Source organism: Struthio camelus, chromosome 1 (assembly GCF_040807025.1).
Source record: "Struthio camelus isolate bStrCam1 chromosome 1, bStrCam1.hap1, whole genome shotgun sequence".
In the NCBI taxonomy this organism is placed as follows: Eukaryota; Metazoa; Chordata; class Aves; order Struthioniformes; family Struthionidae; genus Struthio; species Struthio camelus.
The window spans coordinates 208,697,036-208,723,159 of record NC_090942.1 but is presented as its reverse complement, the minus strand read 5'-3'; the positions used below and the strand labels follow the sequence as shown (position 1 = coordinate 208,723,159).

Here is a 26,124-nt window from a genome sequence, read left to right as displayed (position 1 = left end):
CCAGCATTCAAGAAGCACGAGAATGATTTATAAAATGCATTGGTTTGGTTGCTTCTTTGATATGGAGAATAAGAGATTAAAAATAAACTCTGGCATGCCTCTACCCTTTTATTGTAGGCCAGGCCCCTCTCATTTTGTACCAATGGGTGGCTTGAGTCTGTATCGCTTTAGATAATATGCACTTTTTCCTATGAAAAGAAAAAGCAACACGTTACCAAGTCAAATCACAGAAGCAGAAATAAATTATCAAATACAGTACAATCACTGAAAAAAATCTCCCCAGGATGTTCATTAGCTGTTTCTATTGTTCTCTCTAACCTGTTAAAAACGTGCTCTCTAGTGAAAAGAGGGGCAGTAGAAGGCTGTAGTCAGTCTTAGTGCTGAAAAGACTGTTGCAAAGATGTAACTAGCCATCCAGTCATGCCTAATACAATTATATCAATGAAAGCACAGCCATTAAGTTGTTATTCCCCGTGAATTTTACCCATCTTGAAAAGCTACCGCAAGAAGTTTTTACTGAAAGATAAGTTACTTGCTTACATTCAGTGAGTGTGTGCAGTCTCTACATCATTTACGGAAAAATCACTAAGTTATCCTTGCAGTGGTTCTTCAGTGGAGGACGTGATGGCCAAGTGTCAAAAATATATACAAATCCCACTCCCAGGGACTAGTTCGATTACTAGAGCATGACCAACTTTACAACTTTGGAAAAAATGAACTTAAGTGCATCATTCCAGAAAAAGAATGGATGAAAGCAAATGTAGAGCGAGTTAAACAAGTATGAGATTCAAAAAATACCTTTTCAGTCGCCTTCGGTATGCAATAAATTGCAAATAGACAAGGTGATTGCTGTTTTAATTCATATTTTATTTTTCTATCTTAAACACTTGCCATCTTTTTTTAATTAGTTTTTATCTTAAAGCACAGCTGAGGGGGCAGTGGAAGGTAAGTCCTTCAAAAGTGATTTCCCCATTTAGCTGGATTTTTTTTTCCCTGATCAACAATAGTATTTTTCCTATCATGTTGGATTATTTTTTTTCCTGTATAGATACATTTTATACTGTTTTTATAGAAGTGAATGAATAGCTTTTGGACTAATGAAGAAAGAAAGATGAACCAATGAAAGTTGTCCCCCATCTCGATACTGTACAGTATAATAGCTATCTAATCCTTTATAAAACAATAACTGTAATGCCTTGAAACTGCTCCTTGTTCTTGGCTCTAAATAGTGTAATTGAATAGTTGGGGTTGATGTTAGCAGAAATTGGTGATCGCCTTTGGAACTGCCCCCCTGCCTTTACCGAGCTGGATCAGAGGAGAAGAAATGCAGACCACAGGTTTTTTTGCATGGTTGAGTAAATCACACTGGTCCTAAACATGCAAATGATCCTAGTCTGCTACAATTTTAAATAAGCTTGGCACTCTACACAACATGATTAAGAGCTGTGACAGCGAACTCTAAACATTGTTTCCAGCCTAAAGTAAATCACAGAAGTGAGCATGGGACCTTCAACAAGCCAAATTCAGTTTTCTTGATAAACATTTTCCTGTCTTTAGCCTTCCTGTTGCACTGTAACATCCACCTCGGGGTTAAAGGGTCTAGGAGGAATTCAAAAACAGCCTGAACGCCTACAGTGCCAGTCTATTTTGAACAATCTGTACTTCTGCTGGGACGCTGGTTACTCCAACAGCCGCCGGCACGTCGAACTCCTCCCGGCAGGGAGCAGGAAAAGGAGACTCTGCCCTACAAGCCTGCCAGGGATCTCCTGGGCCAGCAGCGCTTCCAGGACAAAGCCCAGCGTCCTTGCTTGGGAAAGCATGCCGATGATCCGAGCCTCCGAAACGGCCCTGCGCAGGCCCAGAGACCCCCGAAGGCTGGTGGGGTTAATCCAGCATCCGCCCGGGCAGCTGGGCTTCTGCGGCAGCGCTGGGTCTGGGGAAGTGAAGTGTTTTTTAGAAAGTTGTGCGGCGCTTAGGAAGATCAGAAAAAAATTATGTGCCGAGTGGCTTGATTTGGCTAGTCTGTTGAACCCAGCAGCAAACTCTTCCTGGTTAGATGGCTCTTGTGACGCTGGTGCTGTTGAAGCGAGAAGCAACAGCAGAAGTTTGCTGTTTGTCACAAAAGAGCGGCTGCTTTCACGCTGAAGCTGGCTTGGTTATTTTGTGCCGTTTGTGAGGACAGCAGCTCACGAGTCCTCAGATATTTGGGGGAGAGGCAGGAAGAGTTCATAAACATTAGACTTAGAGCTGTGGGATTTCACTGTGTAACCAGCTGGAGTAGCCTCAGTTACTCAGAGATGAACAGAAAAATCTAAGGCTTCGTCTTTTTTTCTCATTCAGAACAAATGGAACAGTCTACAAATTTAACTGATTTTTGGACCTTTTAGGCCCTTCCCATTTTTTCCTCTGGCCTAACTCTGGTGCTCTTTCCAAGCTGAAGGGTTTTGAAATGGTACGGTTCGGTCAGTCAGGAAACAGGGAAACACAGCTAAACTCAGTCCTGTCCTAAAGGATCTCCCCCTTCTCCCAAACAGAAAAGCTCCCCCCCACCCCATACCTTTGTGGCAAATGATGGGATGAATAAAAACCATCTCCCAGGAAAGAAGAAAATACGTGATGTCTAATTTTGAAAGAGATGGAGTTCACACCAGCTGCTCACATACAAAAGAAAAAGGAAATGTACCATATATAGTTGCATTAGCTAATGCATCTACTGAAGCAGGGACCCAAATGTGAAGAAGATCACCCCAGGAGCGATTCAGAAACTTGGATACTCATCAAAGCACCCAGGAGTGTTGGTAGCAACCACACAAATTAATTTTAAAAGGGTAATCAAGCAGCATATGCTCAGAATGGACAACCTGAGTACCCTGTTGCTAATGTTTTGAAAATCAGAGGAGGTTTAATCAGAGATCTCTGCACTTGAATTCTGCTTCTAGCAATGGGGAAGTAGACGGCAGCAGAAATTCCATAGTTCAAAAATTGAGCGCTGCTCTGCATGAGAGAGTTTCAGCCGAATAATGCAATTGTAAAATCAAAACTGACTATGTCTTAGATTGAAGAATTTCCTTTGTCCTCAATCTTTTGCCTCCCAGAAGAAAAATTCTCGCCACAAAAACTGGGAATGTCAACTTTTAAATGCTTCATTGTTTCATATAGGTCCAACCTTAAACACTTCTAAAGGTCAGATTCTCAGAGAGGAAAATATACGAATAAGACAGCCAAAAAATCCCAGTTCAGTACAAATCTGAGTAATATCTGTTTATGATCCTGAAATAACTTTTTGAAGAATCAGAGTAAAGAATTTTTTTTTTGCTTAAGATTTTCTGGATCTTAATATATTTGATTTCTGTTAAATTTAACTTTAGCTTTATTATTTTTAGGTTGTGCTTGCTTTGGAATGATATTAGCCTCCTAAGCTATTTTTGTGTTGTTTGTGGAGCATACTTACAAATTTAATGTGGTTATTTTTTATTTATTAAAACGTTTACTCATCAGTGTTAAAAAAAAAAAAAAACCAAAAGATGTGCCATTTGTACTGATGTAAACAAAAACATCAGGTCCGTTGAGTTTTTTATGATATATTAACCAATCCTTTGATAATTGCATTTTACTCTGCAGTAGTCAATAATGAAGAAATCTTCCTGGCAACTTAAACTGGATCTTCGATTGCTGCATGTCCAAAATTGTCCTCCTTCCCTCCTGCTATTCCCTCATATTTGAAGAAGACAGAGGGGGAATAACTACTGGAGCTTATTGGGAGGTCTGCCCTCATCTCAACTCCCAGGTACGCTACTGTCTGCCCATATAAAAAGTGGAGAAAGATCCTCTGACATCACTGAAGCATTTTGTTTGCATTCCCCCTTAGAAAGTGGATGATGTGCATTAAGGAATACCATCTTTTCATTATAATGAGTCAATGCCGAGACCGCAGAGACCGTGCTTTACTTTGTGTTTCTGCTCCTGCACTGTTCCCATCAGACTCTCGGGATGTGGGAGCTGCAATTTTTGTTCAGGACAACGTTGCCTAGTAAATCACTAGAGTAAAAGAGAAAAGTTCAAGAGATAACAACGTCCTTTGTCAGCCTACAGGGAGTTTGGCCCTGGACGTGGCAGTGATTCAGTGCTTCTGGGCAACATTGTCTAGCTGTGGAAATTTTGAGGAGACCTTGAAAAGTTTGAATAGTTTTTGATGTCTCTGTGAAAGCCATTGCCCCAGTCATTGCAAGAGAGAGATGTGACACTTCCATTTTAAACTCAACAAAGAAGATTTTTGGTATGAAAAATCATATTGACTGAAACTTGGGCACTCTGACTGCACTTGGGACTTGAAGGGAATTGAAAAATATATCAATTCAGTAACACGTACACAGTGAAAGTCTTACCTCAGGATTATTTGGTTTATAACTTGCGCTATACAAAAAGAACTATGTTAAGATTGCCAAGTCCAGCAGCTATGGAAATGACGGATTGAAGGCTGCCAGGCAATCCTGCGCTGGCTTCTCATATACATTCTTTACACGTATTCATTGTAATATGGTCCTCAAATAAATATGGCTGCAAATCATTTCCCTACGTTCTGCAGGGAACCAGAAGTACATTCTGATAATATTCACTGAATGAGCAGCCATCCTGTATTACGAAAAGGTCGCTTCGAGCCAAGATTAATTTGTGAAGGATTTTTCATAAAATAATGAAATTCATTTTTAGAGTTTTCTCCTATTCAAAAACTTTGTATTTCTAACAGTGTTTGTTTTCCTGTGCTTACAGCCTCGCTAGTTGTCTGTTGTTGGCCACTGCAGGGGACAGGATCTCCTAAACTTTGGTCCGATAAGCGTAGCTGTTTGTAGAGACGTTGAGGGTTTATTTGGAAACATTTTATGTTTATGTAAGAAACGAAACTCACAAACCCAAGTGGCCATTAAAATAAAGCGTTTTGACTTGATCTGAATGAGAACCCTGAACAGTTATTTTCAGAGTAAGGAAGTATTGCTACCGACTGTGCTATAAACGCATAGTATAGAGGTCCTGAAAGCTTTCCTGCTGCCTGGTAAACTTTTTAATATTCACTACATCTTGTCGCAGAGTTACACCGTTCTTTGCCTAATTATAAGTAAGTTCTGCGAATAGCTATTGCCTCTTATTTGTTTTGAACCTGGTCCCTGCTAATTTCATTTGAGGTCATCTAGTTTTTGTATGAGAAGAGATGGTGAGAAGTTGTTTCCTGCTCTTTCTCCTCTTTTCTTCTTTTCCTATCACTTTTTATTTTTATATAACTTTGTCATTTTCTCCGTAGTCCTCTCTCTCTTCGAGCTGAAAAGTTCTAGTCTGTTCAAGTATTCTCTGTATGAAATTGGTCCCAAACCTTGGTGCCTTGCCTGCCCTTTTTTGGACCTTACCTTTTCTACAATTCATTTTTGTGGAAGAAAATGGCACAGAGAATTCAAAATATGAGCACACAATGGATTTATCCAGTGCGTAGTGTTGTTCTCTCCTCTCATCTCTAGTCTCTATGACTGACATCTCATTCTGGTCAAGCTGATCACACTGCAAGGTATTGACCTTAACAAAAGACGTAACTTAAATTTGTTCTAAACAACACTTAGTTGAGATCAATGCTTTCTAGGAACAAGAGTGGAAATGGCTATTTTTTGTTAGAAAAATAATTTCTGGACTTTCCCCTTATTTCTGCCTTTTAATAATGCTTACCAGTGTGGCACCTTTGTACCTAGCAGTGTGTTATGAATTTATTTTTACACCATAATTTGAGATCCAATCTCTTACCACTAGGTGGTATTATATTGTTGCATGCTAATGGCGACAATCGAACCAAATTTCAAGAATGCTGCTGCTGAGCCACCCTCACTTGAGCAAGCTGATGACGCAGTGCGCTTTCTCCTGTAAAGCTGTAATGCTATTTTGAAGGAAAATAAAGACTGTCACTGAGCATGAACGAAGAAATAAGAATAAATAAGCAATGTTGTTTGGGTGGAATCATCTCAGCGAACGTCAGATGTCAACAAGGGACATATCTAAACTAAGTTAGTAATCCTTAGCTCCATTTACAGTGATTAAAGCGAAATGAGTGCTTCTGGGGCACCTAAGTAAAAGTCTAAATTGAGTTAGACAAATGGTACCCTAAAAGTGTCTGCTTCTTTCCATTGACCGTAAAGGAAGCTGAGGATCACCTGCTTGAATGTAGATATCTAAGGTTAGCTAGGAGGGATCCCACTCCTCGGGACTGACCTGACTATATTTAGAAAAGATGGAAAAGCACTGTGTTTCTTCGCTAGTGAGGTATCTGCATCTAGTTTCCTCACATTGCTCTTGAGAGGAGAAGGAAGCTGGAGAAGGGGTTTGGCGCTGCGGGGAGGACTTGGGCATGAGGTGAACTGTGTGCAGTCTGCAGAATAACAGGATTAACACAAGAGTTAGAAGGGCTCCAGAGTGCTGTTACTGGGACTTAGACTTTTGGGGAGGATACTATGATATTGAGGTGATCCTGGGAGGCAGAGGGCTATGGGATACTGGTCACTGGGGCAATGGCTTTGGGAGGACACTGAGGTGCAGCATGTGGGCATGCTGGCATGGCTGGGGGGAAGGTTTATAACTACTCATGCTGAAAAGACTGGGGTCAGGAGCTGCCAAGGGTGTGAAGGAAGACTTGCGTGGGGGAAGACAGGTCGCTAGGACGTGTGAGTAAATGATACCATTAGTAGCCATCGCTTCCAAGCTCTTCCTCTGTGTTATGCTTCCAGGTCTGTAGCAATATGTGGTATTAAGGCCTGCATCATCTCCCTGCAGCCCAGCCTGGCAACGGCTGCTCTTTCTTCCCCACCAGGCAGCAAGAATGGGAAAACAGAGACGGCCAGTCTGGCTGTGCACCATGCCTCACTTCTCTCATATGCTGCAACATTAGGGGACAGTGACAGATGGCAGAGAAGTCTGCTCTGATCCCAAGCTGCAGTTCTCCACCAGTGGGATGCAGTAGCACACCGTGATGGAAAACCTAAGCCGTAGACCTAGCCAAGTAACAGAAGTAATAGCTTTTCATGCTACGCACGAAGCCCCTGACAGCACTAAGAACCATGCCTGCTAGTGGACTTCCCCATTTCTGCTAATAAGAGAGGAATGGGGTGACCTCAGCTCCGGAAGGGACCTTCTGTTTCCTTCTGTTCTTCGTCCTACTCCTTCTGACCGCCCTGCTCCTCCTGTTCCTTCGGTCACCCCACCTCTGGTCCTGGGCTCATTTTACTAGGCTGGGTCTCTAGTATTCACCTTTGCAGGTCCTTACTTCATCATGGTTTTATTCTCCCTGGTTTCTAATCCAGTTTTTGGGCTGCTTATTCAGCATTCCCCTCTCCTGCTCTGCTACAAGCCTCCCCAGGCTTCGCTGCAGCCCCGCCAGGCAGCCTCCCCCGCCCTGTGCGGGAGCCGGGGCGGACGCGCTGCCCTCCTGCTCGGCAGCCTGGCGTGGCCGGGAGCACGGGCACCACCGTGCCGGCACTGCGGCCCTGCGGGGACAGCCTCGCCGGGGCCCTGGAGCTGGCAGGGGACGGAGCATGCCCTGTGCTAACACAGCCCTCTGCAAATCCATCTGCCAAGCTGACAAGCCTCTGCTAAAATACGTGAGCTGAGACTTTTTAAAAACACATAACTTGGCTGAGTCTTCTGGCATCAGGGTGATCTCCCACCTTTTGCCAAATTTCAAGCTCTTGCTCAAATGAACAGTTGCCTAATCTTGCCCTGAAAACCACAGAACCATTTTTACTGAAACTGCCCTCCTCTTTTTCCTCCTCCTAAAAGAAAATGGAGGAGGAAAGAATCAGCCTGAGGCTGATACTTGGCAGAGGACATTTCAGCCTGGATGAGTAACATTTAACAAACTTTTGAGCAACCGAAAGCAGGATTGTATAATGAGAACTGTCAGGCGGTGGTAATTACAAGCAGTGCTACCAGCTCTATCTGTAGTGTGCATCACCCGGAAAAAGAGGGAAGTGCATAAATGGTAAAGATAATTTTTACGTAACCTGTAGAATTGGATGCATGCCTTGGAGAGTCTGCTTCTCATCCTACTTCATCTATCATTAGCTTCCTTTCACTGCGTCGTACAATCGTGCTCTTCTTCCTCTGCAGTTCCTGCCATCTGGAACAGTGTTCTTGTATTCTTCTAGGAACCCTCTAATTTCAGCTTTCTGTTAAATACGTATCTGGGATCCTTTGTCTTTTGCTCTTACATTTATCCTCATTCTGCTAGTATTTATCTCTGAAATAGTTTAGTCAACTTAATTTAGAATATTTGGCTTTTGTTTTAAAAAGTATTATAAAAAGCAGATAAATCTACAAATACATGTAAACCTAAATACATTAGCGCTTAAGATACATCCCACTGACTTTTTCTGGATAATTCTCAAAAAGGCTATGTCCTGATCACAAAAGTGAGCATGTAAACGGGTGACTTATTGCCATTTTCATATTTCAGTCTCTAATACTTTCAGCAGGGCTTGTATGAACCATTATTTAAATTAGAGAAAGAAAAAAAAATCAATTCACAAAAGCAGTGGACGTCCTAGACTAGAATAGTTCCGTCTTAAAAAAAAAAAAAACCCTTTACTAAAAATGAGTCAGTTCCCAAAATCAGAAGTATTAATAGATGCTTACTGCCTATTTTTAATGACTGCTTATTTTTAACTGCTGACGCTGCAGAAAATATCCATGTGAGAAACAAGGGAGAAGTATTAACTTACAGTTTAGCATAGGAAATGAGCTTCAAATAAATCCAAATTAAAAAAAAAAAGATAACTATATATAACTATATATAAATATAACCCACATCTGCAGAAGCTGTTTGAATTTCATTTATACTAATATGATATCCTAGATATAAGCTTAAAAATAAGCTTATAGATATGAATGGCATATTTATGAGCGCATGTTGTGCACCAAGCAGTATCAGTATTCACAGGTCGCCTCGCTCAGCCAGCTCTTGCTTAGATTTGCAGCAGATCAGAACTGCGCCCAGGCTGTTGCAGGAAGGATTCAACTGTTTCTCAGTTGTAAATCCAGGAGACAGCTTTGTTAATCTAATCTGATGTCTTGCACAGCGCAAGCTGTGGGGCTTCCCTGAACTGATTGTTACTTAATTTAGAGCATAATCTTCTTCATAAAACAATACCCAGGGACAATTTTACAGTAACCTAAGGCACTGCACACGCTGGACCTTATGAGCCCCGGATTTTGCATCTATAGTGCTTCAGACAAGGTTAATTAAAGATATAAGTTACCTACATAGTTGGCACCCTCTTAATGGTCATGAATCTCTTTGATGTCTAGTTATGCAGCTACTAGATATTAACCAGCAGCTGAATAATAATGATCGCAATGGATGCCTTTGTTACCTAAAGAAGATCTCATTTTCCTCACCAGGATGTGAACTGTTCTATGTACTGCATATGTTAAGAAGGAACATTTGTTTTGAAAAGGGTCTATAACATTTGACTAGCAGGCTCACTTATGTAATTTGATGTTAAACTAACAGTCTCCTAATCAATTGTATTTTCATGTTTTATATAGCAAAAATTATCCCTTATCCCAACAGCCTTGAGAAAATGAAGTGTATTGCAGTAAAGAGATATATTGTTTCCACATAGCTACTGAATTCAGCTCCGGAGATAGTTTGTAGAAATCCATGTAAAAGTTACTGTGATCGAGCTATCAGAGAATTGTAGGAAATTGTATTTCTTTATAGTTTGCATGGTTCAAAACGGTTTCTCCATGATTTACCTTTCTGGTTTCCTCATTCCCTGTGTTCTGGAGAAGGCGTATGTACTCGGGTGGTCTGATAGGTAGTACACCATGTTAGAGGGATGTGATGTGGGATGAATGTGTGATGCACATGGAGCGTGGGAAGCTGTCTGTTGTGTCTCATCTTGTTCCCTTTCCATGTCTGGTTTTTGTTACCCAAATATTGGATGGCGCTTGCAAGAAACGGCTCTGTAGGCTGTGGTTGCCGTTGGCTCAAGGAGGGTGGTGAATTGCTCCGGCGGTGCTTCCAAGAGCCCAAAGCAGGTCAGCAGGGGACAGGGCGACAAGCAAGGCGGTAGAGGGAGGGCAGGCGCAGGGAGATGGTTGGGGCTGCTCAGTCAGCTGGGTCAAGCCACCTAGGCTGTACTTCCATTGCAGTTCAGCTGGGAAGTAAAACACATTGCTACATCTTTTAAAAGTACTAGTACTCCAATCTGTAAGTCAGATTGAGGACTTGAGCCAGCCATGTGACAAGAGGGATAAGCGAGACCTGAGCAATATATGGTATCTGTACTTTTTAAAGTCTTCATACTCCTACTGCAAAAATCATCAAATAAACTAAAAAAAAAAAAGACCGTCACTGCCACAGCTGGGAGAGCTTGAACAATATCTTTATTGTATTCAAATGAATATATGGTGCTAGTTTTCTGTACTCCTTTTCTTGTTGCTGTGAAGTAGTGAGACAGCTGTGGGCTAGTACAAGCTCTCCCTTAACCAGCCTTGTTCCAGGGGAGGCCTGAGAATTGCAAGGTCACAGATGCTGGGCTGTGAAACTGCTGAGTGGATGAGGCAGGAGCAGGCCTGTTTACACAGAGAGCTGGTACACAAACAGCTGGGCAACGGAGAATGCTGAGAGACGAAATGCAGACACTGGGCTCCAACCACAGCTTAGATCAAATATACTTTCTAAACAAGCTCGATAATAGATGTCCCAGATGTTGAGAACCAGACATAAAAGATTACTTATGTGCCTACAAACTGAACATTGCAAAGCCAGACTTTAAGGATCTTCCCATGTGGCATGGAAGCTGTACTGTGTTTGGCACCCACTGTCCCTGTATGCAACATTTAGGAGGACTCAGATGATCTCAGAGAGATCCAAAACTGCCAGCACGTAGAGCAACACCCACCTGATATTAAGCCGTTTGGTGGGAAGCGGCTCATTCCTTCCATGGAAGAAAGGGCTGAGAATCTTTTACAATAAACAGAGAAGGTGATAGGGGATGTCAGATAGTGCATGTTGACAAGTCGGATAGGGTCTGACAAACTTATTCCATAACTATTGATTTTGAGTAATCTGTGCATCCCTGAGTGTCCAGGTGTTCAGTCCCATGAACTGCTGCAGCACCCATGTGGAGCGCTCACACTGTGCCTGGTGCTGAGCCTGTGCCCAGCTCACGCACCCGGGACGTGGGAGACCTAGTGTGAGCTTCCTCCTTACTCTGAAGGCTTAAAACCAGCATAACCCTAAATGTGTCCAGACTACAAGGTTATAGAATAACTTGGCATAATGCCAAGATTTGCTCTTCTTCCTATTGATACTTGATGTGCAGAGCAGAAAGGACTCAAGAGTCCTGGGGCCGAAGGTGTGACTGCTGTTTCCAGTGGAGGAGAGTGGCAGGCAGACAGCAGGTGGATTATCCCAGAACTGCTGAATATCAAACACACAAACAGCCACCAGGTAAAATACAGAAATGGTCCTGGGAGCAGGGAATGGAATCCAGGCCTCTAGGATAAATGCTCTATATATTAGACTAATAAATAAAGCAGTCGTCAGGCTTTTTCTTGCTCTCTTTAGAACAAGACAAGTCTTGCTGCCTTTGGCTGCATTGTTTTGGACTTAGGCACTCTCATTCTGCCATGTCTTAAACACAAAAGAGAAATCTACTGTCCGACACGGTTCTTGCTTTCTCTAGACCTTCAGAGGCGTGTGGGTGGGGTGAAGGGGGTATGTGCACAATAAAGGGTAGCAGTAACTAGCATTTTTAGCCTTTGAATCTCTGCAGGGAATTTTTTTCTCCTTCATTCAAAGGTGAGAGGACTCAGGATGACTGTGGTCTCTCATATGTTTCTAATTTTATGGAGGCTCTATTTGATAAGCAAACAGCAAACAAGATATGAAATATGGAATTTGCAGAAAACACGTCAAGTTAGCACTTGAGCTAATTCCAGGACAACTCTGTGTCTACAGAGCTGTAGTCAAAGTATCCCAAAGGAGACTTAAATCGAAGTTTTAACTTTTTGAAGGATATTTTTCAAAACAGACTTCTCTCTCCTTTTTCCTGTCTCTTACACAAACACACAGATACACTTTTCAAAAGGAGCCAGCTTTGACTGCTTTTCATCAATTCTGTAACGGAGGACACAGAGACCATAACTTGGATCTTCCTTTGCGTACTTACAGGCCATTGCAGCAGTCCTGCTAAGTTGCTGTGTGGTTTGAAAGCAGCCCAAGCTTTCATTTTCTCACTGTCTTATCTAGGCAGGCTGTAAACTCTTCAGTACAGAGACATCCTGTGCAGTTTTTGGACTAGCATAAAGGACACTAGCGTAATCCAAATAATAGATCCATAACAGATAAGTCACAAGGGACAGAGCTGGCAAAAGTTTTAGGCAGAAGTATTGCAGGAAAGTATGGAGAATATAGGTAGGGGGATGAATTTAGTTTTTATCTAGTTTAATAAACTATCCTATTTGGTGCCAGGGGAAATCAATTCCTATGTAGTTACAGCTGCTACATGTCTTCATATATCTTTTTTTGAACAGCATGAAAAAGATAGAAGGAAGTTGACCAAGTTCAGCCACCTACAAGCATTACTGTCCAAAAAAATGTAGAACAGTTCAGGTGTAAGAAACACTTCAAAACATTACATTAAAGATTCCTTTCCTGTAGTTTAGGGAGCAACTCACTCATTTATGTAATAGGGCATTGATTTCAATAAAGGTAGCTGACTTATAAAAAAGTTTAAGAGAGTGGGACAAACGTGTGACCTTTTCCTCTAAGATGTCAGAGCATTCCTGCACAAACAGGAATGTGCTAGTCCAAGACTTTCATCCAAAAGTGAGCAAAGAAAGCAGTGACATTACAGATGCGCAAGTGCAGACTGTGTGATGGACCTGAGAACACACCACTAAGGATTTCAGATACTTGCAGAAAATTGTAATAGCGTCTGAGCTATTTCTGAGGCGAATGAAATTCTGTATTACAAATGACAGATTTTGTTTGTTTTTATCTTGTTATACTAGTTTACTGCAGGCAATATGTTTGTATTTACAGATGTAATGTTTTCTTGAGTGGCTTTTCAGACTCCAGGACCATGTCCAAGCATAGCCAAAAAGGCTGATTTGGTAATGAGGTGCATGAAAATTTCCTAAGATATTCGTGGACTCTAGATGACAAGAACTTGGGTGAGGCTGTGCCAATTAATCCAGTAATAGGAACTACAGGACTGCTGAGGCACTTGAGACCATCTTGCACAGAATAAATAAACGAGCAGGATGCTTTCATAACTGGACTGTTACCACCAGGTTGCTCCTGAAAAGAGGCCATGTGCCAGGACAGATGTGGAAAGCAGAGGAGGCTCACGGAGTGGGGCAGCGTGTGTTTCCCCTGCGTGCTGCAGGCGTGGGGGGCTGCGGGGCTGGCACGGGGGCTTGGCTGCACCTCTCTGCTCGCCCACGGTCGCAGAGGTCACACACGCAGAGTATCAAAAATGGACTTTTTTCCCTTATTTGTCCACTCGGTGGTGCTAAAACAACATCAGCCCTTTTGGCATTTTCTCTCACTGCTGTCTGGTCTCTTAGGGGAATGTTCAAACCTCTGTTTTAAAGAACTACCCCTGCGAATTCAATAGCTAGCAAACCTAATTAGTTCCTCTCGCTGTGTAGCTGCCTACTTTGGCTCTTCAGCCGTTCTTGTCTCGAATGCAATAGAGATAAGCGACACAAAAGACTCGTCATGCCTAATTGCACAGGAAGAGATTAGCATGCTTGCAACGTTTCTCTGGAAGGTTGATTATAATTTAATTAATTTGGGATTCTGTGTTGTTTTTTTGAAAAAGTGAATAGGGTAATGTAGAAATCAAAATTAGTTTTGTTTTCAAAAAGGGCTGACCAAAAAGGATTGTTGCTGCTAGGCAAAGTTTATGGGAAAGATGATTTTTCTGTTAATCAACTGATATGGAAAAAGTGGGTAGAAAAATGCAGTTCAATTTGGGACATGCAACTCCTTCTTCAGGTTAAATTACTTTTCAGTTGGTGTGTGTCACCAAAACAGATGTCCTGCTGTAAAGGGCCGTGTGTTCTTGGTGCTATTAAAATATGGCTAAAGCCAGCTGAACTGGTGGTTAGAAACTTTCCCACCTTTTTTGCCTTCTCCAGGCAGACTAAATGTGGCAGTGCAGTTCAGCACATATAGACAAGGGCCACACGGTGATGTCTGACTCATGGAAAAGGGCCTTGAAGCTATAGGTTGAGCTTTCAATTTAGTCTAAATATAGGCACTTTATTGAGGCTTCTCAGTTAGGAACTAGGCTCCCTAGATGATTAGGGAAGCTGTTCCAGAGGGGCATTCAGCCTACCTGAAATCAGCATTGCCTGGTGAGTTGCCTCTTATGTACTTAAAGCCAGGTAAAAGGAGCCCGAGCCTTAGCATCCAGTGCAGAGCCTGAGAGAAGAGAGAAGGATCGGGACTGGAGCAACCAGAAGAGTATTCCAGCTCTCAGAGCTAGCATGCATGAAATGGCAGGTAGCTCAGGGAAATTTGAGTATATCTGAAGTGGAGGATTCTCTGAACAGCAATGGAGTTAAAAATTGGTGAGAGAAAACTATACATCAAGTGATGTGATTACATGTATAGTAGTAATTTTGCAATACAGTGCTGTGCAGGCAATCGTAATAGCATCTCTGAACTCTGATTTTATGAAAAAAGCTCTATGGATCCCCAGCACTCACCACCACAGGGACAGTTAATTCTTTGCAGATAACGCTGTACTTCGTTCTCCCTCTTCATGCCAGGTTTTAGCTTATTAACTTCCTGCAACTAGACCCAGTATTGGGGACCAGCTTAGGGCCTGCCGGTATGCTCAGACCTCTTTACTGCTTCTGGATATGTGAAAAGGCTGAGAACCAGCCTACGTTTTAGGAGTGTGACGACATGCCAGGCACGTGAGCAGCTCGTCTGTACATTGGGTAATAGGAGTGATGCGTGTGGGTGCAATGAGTCATGTAACGTCTGCACTCCACTGTGGCTGGTCCCAGCAGCAGTAGCAGGCTGCTGCCAGGAACGGCTTAGCCAGGGTGCCTTCCAGTTCATGGGCAGCCTAGGAAATATGTCTTCAGCTGAACCACAGCTTGCTTGAGCTGCAGGGTCCCTGTGCAGACACAGCTGTGCAGGGCCCTGTGCATGCGGAGACCTTGTGAGCCTGAAGCATGGGCTGGCTGAATGGATCTTGCCTGGGATGGGTAGGGGCAGGCCTTTTTTTTGGGGCTGACAAGTCTAATTTCTCCCTTTCTGAGAGAGAGGCCTGTCCACAGGTCCCTTGCGGGGCTGAGATGGGAGGACAGGAGGCCTCATGGCCACAACTGCTGAGGCCAGAGCTTTCGGGGCAAGAAGAGTGCTGGGGCGAAGGCAAAGGGCTGAGAGCCTGGTCATGTCACTGCTTTCTTTTCACAGCAGATTTCCATGGAGGAGTGCAATCTGTAGATTTTGGGGTGACTATAGCTACTGCTGAGCAGCCCCGGGGATGGACATTCCCTACTGACTGCACTTTTGCTGGAAAAGTAGATGTTCATAGGAGAACCCTCTGGCTGTGAAACAGCAGCATGCCTCTCTCCTCCGAGTCCTTGGCTCCACAGATTGGGGAGGTCCATCTTCACTTTATGAACGCTCAGATCCCTTTAGCCTCAGAAGCTGATTCCCACAAACTTTGAAAGGAATCCTGCCAAATTTCCTGCCTCCCTGGAAAGCTTGTTCCCCAGAAAGCACTCCGAAACCTTGCTTAAATTTTTGCTGAAGCCTCTTTGGCAATAAAACTCTACTGTCATGCTGCATGATAAATCATGCTCTGGAAAACGTACTCCTTGGTGGGAATAGCCAGATCATTTTGATTAGCTCAACTACTTGTCTTGTGAAATCTGGCACCATGCTGCACTTTGTAAGTGTGTCAAAAGCTAAAAGTTCTGCATGACTGAAACAGCCAGGAGACTGCTCAGCTTTCCAAAATCCTGGTGTGCGAAACAGTACTGTGCTCTTCAGCAGGGCTGCCCTCCTGATGAGCCATTTATCACTCTGTCCTCTCACCCAGGCTGGAAGCCCGAACGGCAGGCACCAGTTGCAGTTTGGTTGTCCGGCGCACAGAACAAGGATGAGATTGCAGAGTTGTTGCTGATGCATGGGATACAACAGCCACAGCAGGTGGGCAATGGGGTTTCACACTCAAAGCATGACAGTTGATGAGCAGGGTTCATTTTCATATCCAGCGCAGACAAGCTGGGGGTGAACAGCTAGCTCCCACTTTGGAGCTGGTCACCATGGTTCCCTTAAGAGCTAGTGGAGAGAAACAGGCTCTTTTACCATGTAGTTCGTCTGACCTATTTAAAAAATGTACTATAGAATGAGGTGCTTTCCTGACTATAATGAAAGAAAGAAGGAATTAATACACACATAAGGTTTTGAGATCACTTCCTGCATTGGTGTTTTAGCTTTCTCTTTTTTTTTTCCTGCAAATTCCTTCAGTTTCTCCTTAGAGAATGAAAATGAGACATATCAGGAGAAGAGAAAGCTAATGTTGCAGATTCCTGCATCTCAGCTCTAAGACAGATCAGGACAGTCATGTATTTGCTTATCACAAAGGGGAGGAAGAGGGACAAGGGACATATTGTACTTCTACTTTCCGATTATTGCAGATCAGAGCTGACAGAGCCAAACCGGAAAAGCAGCGGGGACAACAATGCCTGGAGGCACATGGAGGAGTGGCCCGGTCCAAAAGAAGCTGCCCCAGTGCAGAAGCTCTCTTGGCTCCATGTCATAAACTATCATGTCAAAAACTATCTCTACACACAGTTTTTGGTGTCCTACTAACAATGTATTATTGTCATAGTTCATTCTGTTTAAACATTCCAGGAAAGCATTGACCTTTCGCAGATTATCTTCCAAAAAAAACCCCAGAACACAAAGCAGGGCAGTTAAAAAAAATGTAGCTCATTGGTTCCGATCCCCACCCCCAGAGGCAGAAAATCTAGTTTCATTTCTTTGCAGTTTGAGCTAATTCTGTCCTTGGTGAAATGAAAGTGAAAACGGACAGAGATAATGTAAAATAAACATATTCCAAGATCTGTTGAGCCTGCTTACTTATAACTTGCTGCTGTGGAATTTCTTGTACCTTTTTCTGAGGTGGCTGGTCCTGGAAATTGCAACAGACCACACATCTGGCTCAACATAACAATTGTTAGGCTCCTGCCTTCAATACATATAACCACACACAGAAAAGCATGTAGTTCTAGACCAGCCATATCCTTTTTCCCTAGTGCACTGGTTTTAGTTATGTTAGCCTCCTACGATGTTACAGAAATATAAGATTAAAAACAGATTTTTCTTGCACTATCTGTCCTAATAATCTCAAAATTCGTTCACTAACAAGTTAATACTGTTACCTCCTTCATAATGAGCAGGGAGAAAAAGGCACTTTGGGGTTCGCGTAACCCGTTTTAAGTGTCTGTTTCAGGATTCAATGAAAAACACATCCTAAAAGGACTCTTTTCTTTCCATTTGACTATGAAGACCGCTCAGCTCAGATGTATATGTCTATCCTACAGCTCTTCAACCTTTTATCACATGAATCCCTCTCTTGCTAATTGCATCATTTTACCTTTGTCCTTCTCTTGCATGACATTCAAATTCTACACCTTTGATTTTGGTGTTTGCTAAGAGTTTTGCTAGTCAGCAGCTCTTTTTGTTTTCAGAGTTGCTGTAGCATGTCTGTCTCCTATAGCTTTCTGCAGTGCCTGTCATCATAGCGTTATATTACGGAAGACAAGCACACGCTGCTTTGCAGAGGCTTGTCTTTTGTTCCACTGTTTACTGAACAAAGTGAATTGGTTTACAATGGATTTTGTAGCTATTCTTTGTCTCTGGGGAAAAAAAAAAAAAACCTCACAGTCTTTCTTGCTGGGACTGGGCAAACTTGCTGTTTTGTGGGAGGCCTGACAACTTGCAAATGATGCAGCTGACAACTTGTCAGCCGAAGAGTACTTGTGCATAAATGAAAGAGATAAAAACAATGTTTGAAAAAAGCATATGACATAAATGTGCTGATTTGGATTTTCTGCATGCAAAAGATTAGTGTTGGCTAGAAAGCAAATGACTGGAGTGAGAAAGGGAAATTTGAAAAGAGAAAACCAGAAGAATAGCATTCCCAACTTTTAAGTATTTCAGTCTACAAAGCCTTGGCCGGTATATCTACATGTCTTGGATTCAAGACAGAACAGCTTCATATGTATATGTAATGTTTCACTTCAAAATACATTATTTTAAAAATTGTATTACTTCATAGAAACCAATAGAAGGGAAATCTGTCATAACAGCTAATGTCTGAAATGCTCTGCATCTTTTATAGGGACTGCCTGCATACTGAGAAATGCAAATTCAGAACTGGTAACCTTATGAACTGACTAGGTATGAATACTGCAGTTGTTTCCAAGTGAGAAACCAGAAAACATATCCACACAGAGAAATTTCAACAGTCCTGAATAAATTCCAAACTATTATATATTCTTTCAAAGGACGATAACTTGCTTACTTTTGGATACATTCTCATAGTAGCTTCTTTTATGCCTGTAACTGATTGTTCAAGTGAAGGAGACAGCACTCTGGAGACCCACAGAATGTGTTTGATGAAGCTCAGATACAAACCATGTTCATAGTTAAGATACCCATTCAAACCTGCTCTTCCTTAGGAAGAGCTTTGAGGAAATCTGAAACTTAACCTTCTCTAAAATTAAGCAAGGAAGTAATAAGAAAGTGGCTAGAAGGCCAGTGTTAAAAAACCAAGGTACTCTATTCAGGCCCTTGTATTTGCATTTCTCAAAGTGTGGGTGGTGCTATAAATGATGCTGGGCTTTTCAGGCTTGATATTAACACTTGATATTAAGACATGCTGACTTCCTTTGTGCCAGCCCCTACACTGTAATTTAATCTCCACTTATTGCCAAGGTCTGAATAGAGTCAGTCAGTGCATCTTGAATCTTAGCACTGATGGTCTTTTCTTTTTTTAATATATTCCTCATTTTCAGAGCAGGATAAAAATATATCTTATGTCTATTTATTACATTAATATTTTGTAAAATAATGGCATCTTAAAGCTTGCGAGGCTGGGCCCTAATTTTCCAGATGCTTACAAGCATAACTCATCACATTTTCCTTTTGGGGGCAAATATGCTTTTACTGCTTTTGTGTGATAGTAATGGGGTGTTTTGATTTGTTTCTTTAACCTCATACAATGGAGGGATAGGTGAATGTTATTTTATTCCTTCCTCTTCGCATCTTTGATCTCAGTGATCTTTAGGACAGTACTTTCTGAGCTGAAAAGGGTCTCAGTCAGTCTCTCTACTGAAAAGTACACAACATAGTAGTATTGGACTCTTTGCTCCTTTAAGGCTGCTGTAGCCTGTTTCTGCACCACTTGGGATAATGAGCTCAGCAGGCCTCTAGCTCTCTGAGCCAGAGGCTCTCACTGGCACCCTGAATTTCTCCACTAAGAATGTTTCTATTTGAATACAAACTTTTCTTCAAAGCTTTGTTCCTAAATAAGGAGCTGAGTGACCTTCTGGATTATCACAATTAGTAACAATGCTGAATTGCAGATGGTAGGCTCATATTATTATAATAGGTGCCCAGATGAGATTCTTTGTATAAACAGATTATCTACTGCCGGGGATATCTGGTACCGGTTGCTACTGGGGTGGATGGATTTTAGGTCAGCATGGCCACTATTTGATTCTAAGTTAAGCACTGTCAATAAAGCCTTGTTTTCTGTCTGAGGTGGTCTTTTTGAATGAGCAAGCCAGCTAAAGGAGCAGTTCTTCTTCCTACTCCAATTAAAGAAAAAAAAGTGAATATTCAGCATGATTCTATTATGTGGGGTTTAGCCTAATTTCCTGTGGCCATCTGATTTATGCAATCATTTTTTGTGTGAGACTGTATCTGTCTGCCCATTCTACCCCAGTACATTTCCAATCCTTTGACCTATCTAACACAACATTTATCAAAATTTGACAGCAAGGTCAAGCCTATGGAAATCTAGACTTCTAAACTTTTCATTAAATAGTTATTTATATCTACTCAATTAGTAATTCTTGTGTCTCTTCTTTTTTTCCCTTCTTGTTAACTGTACCCCATTGGTATTGGTATGTGGTTAATATTTAATTTGTTGTCACCATCTAAAACTGCCAGCTTAACTCCTTATCAAAGGCTTGTCACCTCTCTTCTTATTTTCACTACAGTCTTCCTTCTAATAATCTCTAAAATATTACAAATTTAATGTAAAGTTTAGGGAAAATTTTTTTTCAGTAGTGTGCACTGTTTGATTATTTTTCATCTATTTACTCCCGTGATTGCATAGTCAGTGTCATCCCACTGCAGTTAATAAACTGCTAATAAGAAAAAGGACTTCCAGTGCAACCATTATTCTTCTATTTCTCAAAACATTCTTAAGAAAAATACTATTACACAGCAGAATGCCACATCAAAAAGCCTAGTTTCTCTCAGGCTGTAGTTTTACCACCATTTGACTACAGTATTGAATTAAATAGCTCCCAGTTCCATTATTTGATCCCACATCCGCTACAGGTGTCTGCACCATCACCATTCCATTAGATTGCAGAACAGATTTATGTTTGGTTCAGTTTCGCAGAGGTTTGGGGTTTTTTTTTTTGTATTTTTGTTTTAAACCACAGATCAGTTCCCCATTTGCTGCTTTGAGAACTCAGGAACATAGCTCAGTTCTGTGAATTTTGCTTCCGGAACTAGGCCCTTATCTTGCATGTGCCAACACAAGGCTTTAATCCTTCTTTGCATGTAGCTTTTTGGAACTTAAGTGAGTTCTCATGTGCTTATGTGACATTTGTGATGTGGAAACTTCGAAACTTCACCTTATATTTGTGACGTCTGAAGAGATGATTGTCCTTTTAAATGAAACACTCATCACAGCTATGATCCAGTCCCACAGTAAAGTATAATGCAGTCATATTTATAAAACATCTAAGATGTATAAAACATGTAAGATGTTCATAAAACAACTTACAAAACCCTTAATAGTAAACCTCTACTTTAATCCTCGGGAAGTCAAATGGGGTCACATCAGACACTCTTTCAATGGAAGGAGTATTAGCACAACAGATTCTTTAACATTTGCTTAGAATGTGAATAGCAACAATTAGTACAACTGAAGTGAACTAGATACCTTAGGACGGATCTAATATTTGCAGACAGATGATGGGGAAGAAGTGAGGGAAACAAGTGGTAGGTTCTAAAGAAATTTTCTTTCTATGACAGTGTGAAGTAACTTTGAGTCAAAGTAGGCAACTTTTTGCTCACAAAAGTAACTGCTTCAGAAGAACCAAGGATTTGGAGCTCTGAATGTAAAGAAGTTGAGGCAGCTGAATAGCAGCCTTTTGATTTCCTTGATACGTATGTGATCTTCTTCCCACCCAGCTGTGGCTTATTTTAGTCCAATCAGCTTCATTTTGGCATTTTTCATGTTTCTCTCCCCTGCTGAAAATAATGTTTATTAAACTATCAGCAGAACAACATTGTTTTCCTAGAAGCAGGGAAGAAAACTTGGAAAAGTAAGAAGACTGACAAATCTAGAAAGAGAACTGCACTTGGCATTTGCCAAGATTTTCCTGCAATTCATTCCAACTCTTTTTTATTCTCCAAATAAATACCAATGTAAGAAAGTTCCTGACTGATTTAAAAGCCTCAACTTATTCAGCGTGGCTTTGATATATTCTTGAGGCTAATTATGGCTTATGGAAGAATTTCTCTGACCACTAAATGTGAGAAAAGAAAACATACAACAGATTTAGGTAAACTTGAACATTTGTACTTGTGATCCTTTGCGTAGGAGGATGTGTAAAACAAAATTATGTCTGGGTGCAAAGCTAATGGAAACTTTCCAGATTGTGAATGTAATGACCTTCCGTAAGGGAGCCTCAAAGATGCAGGTTTTTTTTTTTTTTTTCCTCAAACATTTAGGTTATGACAGAGTCATGGATGACCTTAATATCTTGATACAACAATATGTGTTCTTTGTGAGCAGTTACATGATATTTACCCATTTTGTGCTATATTACCAAATGCAATTACAGAAGTCTCATTTAAAAATGAAAATCATAGATATTACTGGTCTATGCATAGATGCCCTGATGCTGTGTCTAGTCAGAACAAAGTGTGAAACAGTATGCATCCACGCAAATTATCAAAAGTTTAGCTGATCTCATGTCAGCAAGAGGGACACGCCTCCCTCACGTCTGACTTAACTCTAATCTTGAAGTTGGCTTAATTTTTAAATTAAATAGGTACTGCAGCTTCATCTACAGTTAATACCTTCTGCCTAAAGTTGGCTTTTCCTAAGTTTTCCTTAACACTTTTTTCCTCTTTCTCTGTTCATTATCCTCCTCTTACATGGATGAGTTACACCTTCCAAAGAAAATTTGTTCATCAGTTTTATGTGGGATGCTAATTACCATCCTAGATTGGTTTAACAGAAGAAATCTACCTTGTTACCGCTAGAAAGGGGGTTGATGCTACCAATGAACTGTCAATACCTCCAAAATTCAAAATAAGTAGCATCAGCACAGCTGCTAGATCATGCTCCATGGCTCCTTTTGATACCTCTTGCTAGCTGAAAAATGTGGGAACTAGCCAGAGACAATTCTTTTCATCTTTAAATATGGGTGCAAAGTTTTATAGGTAGGACTTGTGGGAGTGCAGGTACAGGAGGGTCCTTCCATCTCTCTGTTCACTGAGTTGCATGGCTGCATGATGAAGCACACTGAGACACTGAGGAAATGCCCTCGTTTCTTACTCCTAGAAGCAGCTTGGATTTTATAGTTTCTACCAAGCAGGCTACAGATACAGTACAGGTAATATGTTTAATCTTCCACAGAGTATTTTGTCTTCACCTGACTAAATGTTTCTATAGAACAAAAAAGTGAGTAGGGACTGAACTGTTAGCTAGAAATAAAGATCAGAGCAGCATTACCGAAACTGCAAATTATGTTGTATCTCATCCTTGATAGTATAGACATGATGAATTTGCTACTTTGAGCTGGTTAGGTCTCCAGAAAACATCTGAGATAAAAATCGTTGTTAATATTTGTCCATGTCAGCAGTGGGTATTGATAAGGTTGAAATCATAGTGAGATATTTTGACACGATAACTTATGGTGGTCATAGTGATCCTAACTGGAAGACTCTTGTATATCAAACAGCTAGTGAGTTACATAACAGTTGACCAGAGTAGACACAGCAAGCCTGTGCTGCAAGCCTTAGCTGCAGAATAAACTTAGGCACATAATCATAATGGAGGAGCCTCTAGGCAGCTCCCACTCAGCAACAACTATGCCACTTGCATGTCCTTGTCTTTATCTAAAAGTGAAGCAGCGTGTTCTCATGCAAACAGTTTGCTCAGCATTAGGAATAATGAATGGAATTGTCTTCTGAGAAAAATCTGTAAGAGCTCTAAAGACAAAAAGGCCTCACTACAGATGGGATCTGCACAGTGTGCCGTATGCTCTGATTGAGATTTCCACCCAATGCTGTATCATCTCGGCGGTCCCAGCACCAAAAGGGACAATCTTCTATTTCACTTCAATCTTTGAATATTCTGATTAAACATTGTATTACACTTAAAGATTCTAGTGGCCATTCTTTCTTATCAAGATCGGGAAAGAACAAACACCTACTTGATGCACAACAGAGAAAGGGAGTAGCACTGGCAAGGCAAATAGCAGTGCCCTTTGCCCCTCTCTCTCCTCCTTCAGAGACATTTAGGGGTGTGTTACAGAGATGCCATTAGAGCTAGATTTTTTTTATTATTGTAGAAGATAGTAAACTGGAGAGGGCATCAGAGAAGGATTACACCATGAGGAGACTGACCTTCATCAAGACTCTTGGATAAGACTTCTGGACATTCGGTTGTTTCAGATACCAGTGTTCTCTATCCTATTCATTATTGGCACTCATGCTGCAGGGCAACTGTGTTCCACCTAAACCTCCAGAAATTTGCTATACCACCTTTGCTGTTTCAGACAATAATGTCAAGTTCATCTTCATAAATATTGGTAATGTGGTTGCCCCACTTTTATTAGCACTGTGACCTCTGTGATTATATGGAACTGTTTTAAGAAAGCAGTTTCCTTTGGTTGAGGAGAACTTGATCTGAATACAACCTTCCTTCCCCCTTTCCAGAGATAAGAATCTGCAAAGTACAGTGTCTTGTCTTAGTTTATAAATCCTACTGTTTTTTAGGTTAATCCATTCATCTTGGAAGCTTGATATAACAGCTGAACGGGCTGGAATAAGGATCACTTCCACAATGCAGGTGCACCAGTCTGAGAACCAAAGTCCAAGCAGATGCCTTCTGCTTTTAACTTGGGTATGACCAAAACACAACTACTCTCCTCTCTCCCTTCCTCTGAATAATTATTTTGGTTACCTGTCGAAGCCAGACTCAGGATGCTGAAGGATGTGCATGGTCCTTGCGAATTTCAGTCCTGTCCAAGAAGAAACCTTTAGTTACCTTCTTACTTCATGGCCTTCTGAGAAAGGACCATCAATCACCACTGCTAGGTAAGGCTCTCATATCTCTTTCTCATGAAAGACAAAGTCACTATTGGGAGTGCAGAACTGGGGAAGCTGCTACTATTCTCACAGAGATGAAGGAATCAGAAAAAGCCTGGCAGCTGAGGGCAGCTACACCCCTTTCCTGCTATCAAAAGTATTTTAGCCTGCTTTTTGTTCCTTCCCCTCCCTTTCTCCTCATTGCAGCATGAGGCGGCCTGAAACTGCTTGCCTTGAGGCCTAGGAGGGAAGAACAGCTTGCATTGCCAAAGTCAGAGAAGGTCAAAGTGTACAGAGCGGCAAAAAGCAGATATGTGGCTAGTGGTGGAGTGGCAGAACGGGGGAAATGATTGAGTTAAGGAGGAACACTGAATTATTAAGTTTGGGAGAATGTATGGTAAAAAGTAAGAAGCTTCATAATCTATAACATACATAAGCACAATTTTACTTTCTTTGGAGATTCCTGCTCGAAGTCCTGAAGCTGAGAACATTATCACCTTGCTCTACAAAAGCAAATGTTTGACTGCAATTACAGCCAAGCACACATATACATACATAGAGCTCACTTCCTCATGCAACATTAAGTGGAGCTAAGTCCAGCAAACTCCAAGTCCTACAACCCATGACTCTTCAGATATAGTATTTGTGGATCTGACTCAGTATTTGAACTTTTAGTGTTGCCTTCTCAGTATTAGAAGCTTCTTTAAAAACAACTCATCAGTGATCGGGTAACAATTTCAAACTTTTAAAAGAATTTTGTGTGCATGTGTGTGTAACTGCCGAAACAACTAATTAGGCAAAGAGAAGCTAAATGGCGTTATAGTGCTATCTTATCGCAGCTAGATGTTTGAAACTTGACAGATATTTTTATTATTATTGATGACCAATGGCATCATGTATGACAGGAAATTTGAAAGAGCTTTAGAGTACATATGAATGAGTCTTTTGTAAATTCATTTTACTGGAACAGTCTGTAACAAAAAATTACCCGTTAGTGTCATAATATGCTCTTCAGTCATGCTTCCTTTATTTTTATTCTTCAGTTCTCAGTTGTGTAAACACCCTACTATCATTCTGTCCTCACATATGCATAAATTGGGGCTTTTTCATCTTCCATTTGCCCTTTTTCTTTAGAGGAAAAGTGAGACTCTGATTGTGTTGGGAGATTTTGAAGTCCGGATAGTATTCTGGTACCCTCTGAGGAAGTTTTTCAGATTTCTGTATGCACAGATAGTGTCTTAAATTATTCCAGTGGAAATTTACATTCTATTTTGTCTTCCTCCTGTTTTTCCCCTGAGATTTTAATAACTGGAATCTTTAATTGGTCACAGTGCTTCCCCTCTCACATGCTACAGTGCAACCTGTAATAGGAAATACAGCTAAGCAACTTGTGTCTTCTACCAGCATCAAAGAGAAAAGGTAAAATGGTAGCATATATGCAAGTCCCGTTTGCTTTCCACCCACTACCCAACACAGGA

General features: G+C 41.3%; 1 long non-coding RNA gene across 1 annotated transcript in view; it reads right to left on the bottom strand.

Annotated features, from left to right (window-relative positions):
* The window catches only part of LOC138065614 (uncharacterized), a 45,876-nt gene that overhangs the window by 19,049 nt on the left and 703 nt on the right, over positions 1-26,124 (bottom strand). The window contains exons 2-4 of the long non-coding RNA XR_011138714.1: positions 14,758-26,007; positions 9,784-10,187; positions 8,031-8,266 (exon numbers count right to left, since the gene is read on the bottom strand). This is a non-coding gene — a long non-coding RNA (uncharacterized lncRNA). The remainder of the gene's footprint in view (positions 1-8,030; positions 8,267-9,783; positions 10,188-14,757; positions 26,008-26,124) is intronic.